At 43.3% G+C, this 5,726-nt stretch overlaps 1 protein-coding gene across 1 annotated transcript in view; it reads left to right on the top strand.

The window, feature by feature from the left end:
* VIT (vitrin) overlaps positions 1-5,726 on the top strand; it is a 150,330-nt gene that overhangs the window by 96,132 nt on the left and 48,472 nt on the right. The window lies entirely within an intron of this gene.

The raw sequence follows: 5,726 nt of genomic DNA, 5'->3' as shown, positions 1-5,726 counted from the left end.
CAGAAGGCTGGCGGTTCAAACCCACCAGCCACTCCTCGGAAGGAAAGTTGGGCAATATACTTCCATAGTGATACCTCCTTGGAAACCCAAGGGGGGGTCGCTATAAGTTGGATCCAACTCCACGGCAGTGTGTTTGGTTTTTTTTTTCTTTTTTTTTTTTTGGTTTGGTTTGTTCTAAGGGCAAGGGGAAGATTTTGAAAGATTTAAATTATCTATGTGCCTGAGGGAAAGAGAATCAGAGTTTCAAAACATCACTATCGCCGAAAGCAAAGAGGACTTAAAGCACTTACTGATGAAGATCAAAGACTACAGCCTTCATTATGGATTATACCTCAACATAAAGAAAACAAAAATCCTCACAATTGGACCAATAAGTAATGTCATGATAAATGGAGAAAAGATTAAAGTTGTCAAGGATTTCATTTTACTTGAATCCACAATCTATGCCCATGTCAAAAAATCAAATGACATATTGCATTGGACAAATCTGCTGCAAAAGATTTCTTTATAAGTGTTGAGAAGAAAAAAAAAGCAAAGATGTCATTTTGAGGACTAAGATGTGCCTTATCTAAGCCATGGTATTTTCCTCACCTCCTATACATGCAAAAGCTGGACAATAAGTAAGGAAGACAGAAGAATTGATGCCTTTGAATTTTGGTGTTGGCAAAGAATATTGAATGTACTATAGGAGCTCTGGTGGCATAGTGCCTAAGGCATCTGACTGCTAATCAGAAGACTGGTGGTTCAAACCCACCAGCCACTCCTCAGAAAGAAGACTGGGCAATCTACTTCCATAGAAATACCACCTCAGAAACCCAAGGAGAGGTGGCTATGAGTCGGAATTGACTCAATGGCAGTGAGTTTGGTTTTGGGTTTGATGGACTGCCAGAAGAACAAACAAATCTGTATTGGAAGGAGTACAGTCACAATGGTTCTTAGAAGCAAGATGACAAAACTTTATTTCACATACTTTGAACATGTTATCAGGAGGAACCAGTTCATGGAGAAGGACATCATGCTTGATAAAGTATAGGGTCAGGAAGAAAAGAAGAAGACCCTTAAAGAGATGGTTTGATGCAGTGGCTGCAGCCGTGAGCTCAAATATAACAAGGATCATGAGGATGGCACAGGATTGGGCAGTGTTTCATTCTGTTGTGCATAGGGTTGCCATGAGTCACAACCAATGAGAAGGCACCTAATAACCACATAGCAACAAGGTGAAGCATGACATGAGACAAGAGTGGATGACAGGAGAAGACATATGGAGGCACATGCAGTGATGATGGTTGCCAGAGCTAGCTAGGACTTGACAATGGAAATGGAGAAGAATAGAGAAGGAAGGGTCCTAGAGGGCTAGAGATGGGGGTACAAGAGAGGGGACAGTTAAAGATGATTTGAGCAACTAGGTAAATGACACTGTGATGAGGAACAGTGGGATTGGAGCAGCTTGGTGGCAGGGAGATCCTTTGGGTCTCATTTTCCGTAAGATATCTAGTCTAATCGATAGTTGCTGTTACAGATTGATTTGTGCCCCCCCCCCCAAGAAGACATATTCTGTCCTAAGTCCCAGTACCTATGAATGTGACTTTATCTGGAAATAGAGTCTTTGCAGGTACAAACAGTCAACATGAGGTCATACTGGAGTAGGTGAGCCATTATATGGTCTTAAGGAGCTCTGGTAGCATAGTGCCTAAGGCACTTGACGGCTAACCAGAAGGCTGGCGGTTCAAACCCACCAGCCACTCCTCGGAAGGAAGATTGGGCAGTCCTACTTCCGTAGTGATACTGCCTCGGAAACCCAAGGAGGGGTCGCTATGAGTCGGGGCCAACTCGACGGCATATAACAACAACAACAACATGGTGTCCTTATAAGAAGAGGATAGGTAACAGATAAACACAGAGGGAAGATGCCCATGTAAAAATGAGACAGAGATTGGAGTTGAGCTGCCACAGCCAAGAACTGCCTGGGGCTACAAAATAGAAGAGACATGAAAAGATCCTCCCTAGAACCTTCCTCGGAAGGAAGGTTGGGCAATCTACTTCCATAGTGATACCGCCTCAGAAACCCAAGGAGGGGTCACTATGAGTTAGACCCGGCTCAATGGCAGTGAGTGAAAGCCTTCAGAGTGAATATGGCCCTGTTGATACCTTGATTTCAGACTTCTAGCCTCTAGAACTGTGAGAGAATAAACTTCTGTTGTTTTAAGCCAGCAAGTTTGTCTGATTTGTTACAGCAGCCCTAGGAAACTAATCCAGCTGCCTCCCCAGATGTGACACTCAGTAAGGGCAGCCCAACTGGAAGTTTAGAGCTGAGAGACAATAAGATACAGTTCAAAACTGAGGCTGTGGAAAGAGAAGATGGGCCTAGGAAGAGAGAGTAAGAAGAAAAAGAAGACTTAAACCTGAAGAAACTCAACACTAAATAGGTGGAAGAGAAGCCACCTAAGGATACCAGGAAGGAGGGCCCAGAGAAAAATAGGAAAACCAGAAGGGTGTCATGTCATGCAAGCTGAAGGAAAGCACTTGCAGACACTCCAAAAGGTCACTACAATTCAGCCACCAAATGTGCTGTGAATCTCAACCCTGCTGTGTGTGAGAATTACCTGAAGACATTCTTAAAAATTAAAAATGCCTAATTCTTGCCTGGGAGCTCTGGTAGCATAGTGCCTAAGGCACTTGACTGCTAACCAGAAGGCTGGCGGTTCAAACCCACCAGCCACTCCTCGGAAGGAAGGTTGGGCAATCCTACTTCTGTAGTGATACTGCCTCGGAAACCCAAGGAGGGGTCGCTATGAGTCGGGCCGACTCGACAGCACATAACAACAACAACAACAAATTCTTGCCTCATATCTGCTGAATTGGACTCAGATCTTGTTATCAGAGTATGATATGTGGACCAGCAACATTGGCATCACCTGGGAGCTTGTTACAAATGCAGAATTTCCAGCTTCTCCCCCGACCTGCTGAATGAAGGGACTCCTTAAGAAGGGCTAGAGAGGGACTGACTGCCCAGGGTGAGTCCCAGGTATCTTTCTTTGTTAAAAGTGCTTAGGTGACTCTGCTATGTAAGTAACACTGATACATATCCAGAGTTAGGAAACACTGGCCTAATGCACTGGACCAAACCAAAACCAAACCCAAGTTGATTCCAATTCATAGAGACCCTATAAGGATAGGGTAGAACAACTCCATAGGGCTTCCAAGGCTGTAAATCTTTATGGAAGCGGAATGCCAAATCTTTCTCCCAAGTAGTGGATAGTGTGTTTGAACTGATGACCTTTTGGTTAGCAACCAAATGTTTAACCACTGAGCCACCAAAGTTCATTGTGCATTGGACAGCACCAAACTAATCTATAGGATCGTAGCAAGTTACAGAAAGCCAAAGCTATTAGTAAAATTGGTAGATGGATTCCTGTTGACACTTTATCTCGCTTTTTCTTCATCATCCTCCAACCTCTGCCTTCTGTAATTTTAAAATACAGCTCACGCTGAACACTTCAGTTCTACCTCCCTGTATGAGGCTGTCATTGTCAGATCAGCATGTTTTCATCTCAGTATGAAAAAGCCATCAGATCCCACTTAGCACATCTCTGCCAGCCCCATTCTCATTAATAAGTCTGGGGAAGGGGGAGGCAAAGATGATCTCAACATCAGCCACCAGACTAGTGAGAGAGAAGAGAACTAAACAGTAACACTTCACCTTCTTAAAACCTAGTGGTGAAATGAATACCTGGATCCTGAAGTCAGTTCAAGAAACATGAAGAAAGAAACTGTCTGTGAGGAGCCAAAATAGAGGCTACAAAATCCATGTGCTTTATTCATTTGAAAAAATAAAATAAAAATCCCCTTTGGCCCTTACTCTAATTAACATTGTTATTTAACAAAACGTTGTTTTCATTTTAAAAGACATAATGAACTAATCTGCTGACATCCGGAGGGAAAATCTCTCTTCAGCAGTGCTTCCCAAATTTTAATGTGCCCGCCATCACCAGGGATCTTCTTAAAATGCAGATCGGATTCTGTAGGTTTGGGTGGAGCTTGAGAGTCTGAATTTCCAGCACACCATTGCCAGCGGGCAGCTAGCCCAGAAGAACACTACTGCCACCTGGTGGCTACAATTCATACTGCAAGCCTAGACCTAGGAACAAGCCTGGGCCCCAGGAGGGAACACCTGGCCAATTCAACCCTATTTGGGAAACACCAACATGATGAACCACAGAGCAATTCTGTTTCTCTTCAGCTTTATCCTAGGTTTTAGTGGCATCTTTAAACTCCACTTCTGGATTTTATTTGCTTCCTTCAACCTACATCTCAAGGGTCATGCTGAGTATAGGGAGTTTGTACTGGGAAAGCCAGCTGAACAGGAAGAATTGGCAGACACTGAATGTCCAGGCAGACAGGAGGTAGAAGCTTGGGAGATCTACCAGTGAACAGAGGCACAGACAAGTGTCCAGAGTGCAGATGGAGACGAGCCGGCCAGGTTCAGAGGATCTCTGTCATCTCTGACCTCTCCTCTAGTTTTGACAACCATGCACCTTTACAAGATAATGAACTGCATTTTCAGAAGTAACTTGCCTCTTTAATCCACTAATTCTGCACTATTCCTTATCAATAAATACTTCTGCCTAAAGCTTTATGGTCAGATGTCCATCTCTTGCTCTTATTTGGAAAAAGAAAAAAAAACACCTCACTCTCTACAGAGGATTCTCTCTTGGGGAGGTGAAAGACTCCAGTCCCACCAAAGCAATGCAATGTGAAGAAGGGAAGGCGGTGAACAGCCTCCTATGAGCAATCAGGTGACAGGTTGGGGAGATCAGGCTTGTCCTGGCAGCCACACCTGCACCCAGCCAAGGCAGTGCTGGCCCATGTGTCTCCTCGGTCACTCCAGCCCAGAAATTTCTAACTTTACTCTCTCTCTCTCTCTCTCTCTTTTTTTTTTTTTTTTTTTTTCTCTATGGAATTCTGTTTTGAAATATTTTTTTTGTCTCCCAAATTGAGGTTGATAAATAATTCATTTTTCATGAGTTATTTATCAAAGAGATACATAGCTTCCAATAAGAACGTCTTTTGATTGGTGTGGAATAATCCATTTTATCATACTGAGATGATAGAAGTTCAAAAGCAAAGAAAAAACTAATTCCCATTTTCTCTTTCCACCATTTCTCAGTAACCTTTGAAATGTTGAAAATAACTTGCAAACCCCTCTCCCCACACCCACCATAACCTTGACTGTTTGCAGAGATCCAGAAATCTTAAGTTGAGGACATTGCCCTAGTCTCTGTCACAACCAAAAAAAATAAAATCTAAGATAGCTACAATAAGCACTGATATCCTATGGATACATTTAGATGATTTCCTTGGTTTCCCACCCAGGGAAGTGAAGAAGGTTGGTTCCAACTTGTTCTCATTCTACAGTCTCTGCCCTCATTCAGCACTGGCTTTAAAGATCCTTTGTACACACCCAATACATAATTCCAAAAGTTAGGGTGAAAGTAAAGAGCCACAAGCTCCTGGGATTCAGTCTTGGTGATGTCCTCCATCTGGTAGTCTGCACATAGTGTCTGAGCCTCGGAAACAATTGTGAGGGTCCTTTCAAGCACTGCTACTGAAGTCTGTACTTGTAGCTGATACATGTTGTTGTTGTTGTTATGTGCCGTGGAGTCAAACCCGACTCATAGCGACCCCTCCTTGGGTTTCTGAGGCAGTATCACTACGGAAGTAGGATT

This window comes from Orycteropus afer, unplaced genomic scaffold (assembly GCF_000298275.1).
Source record: "Orycteropus afer afer isolate SDZICR_OR568_19922 unplaced genomic scaffold, OryAfe1.0 scaffold00131, whole genome shotgun sequence".
NCBI lineage: Eukaryota > Metazoa > Chordata > Mammalia > Tubulidentata > Orycteropodidae > Orycteropus > Orycteropus afer.
Note: the sequence above shows the minus strand (reverse complement) of the source record. Positions and strands in the feature narration are given on the sequence as shown.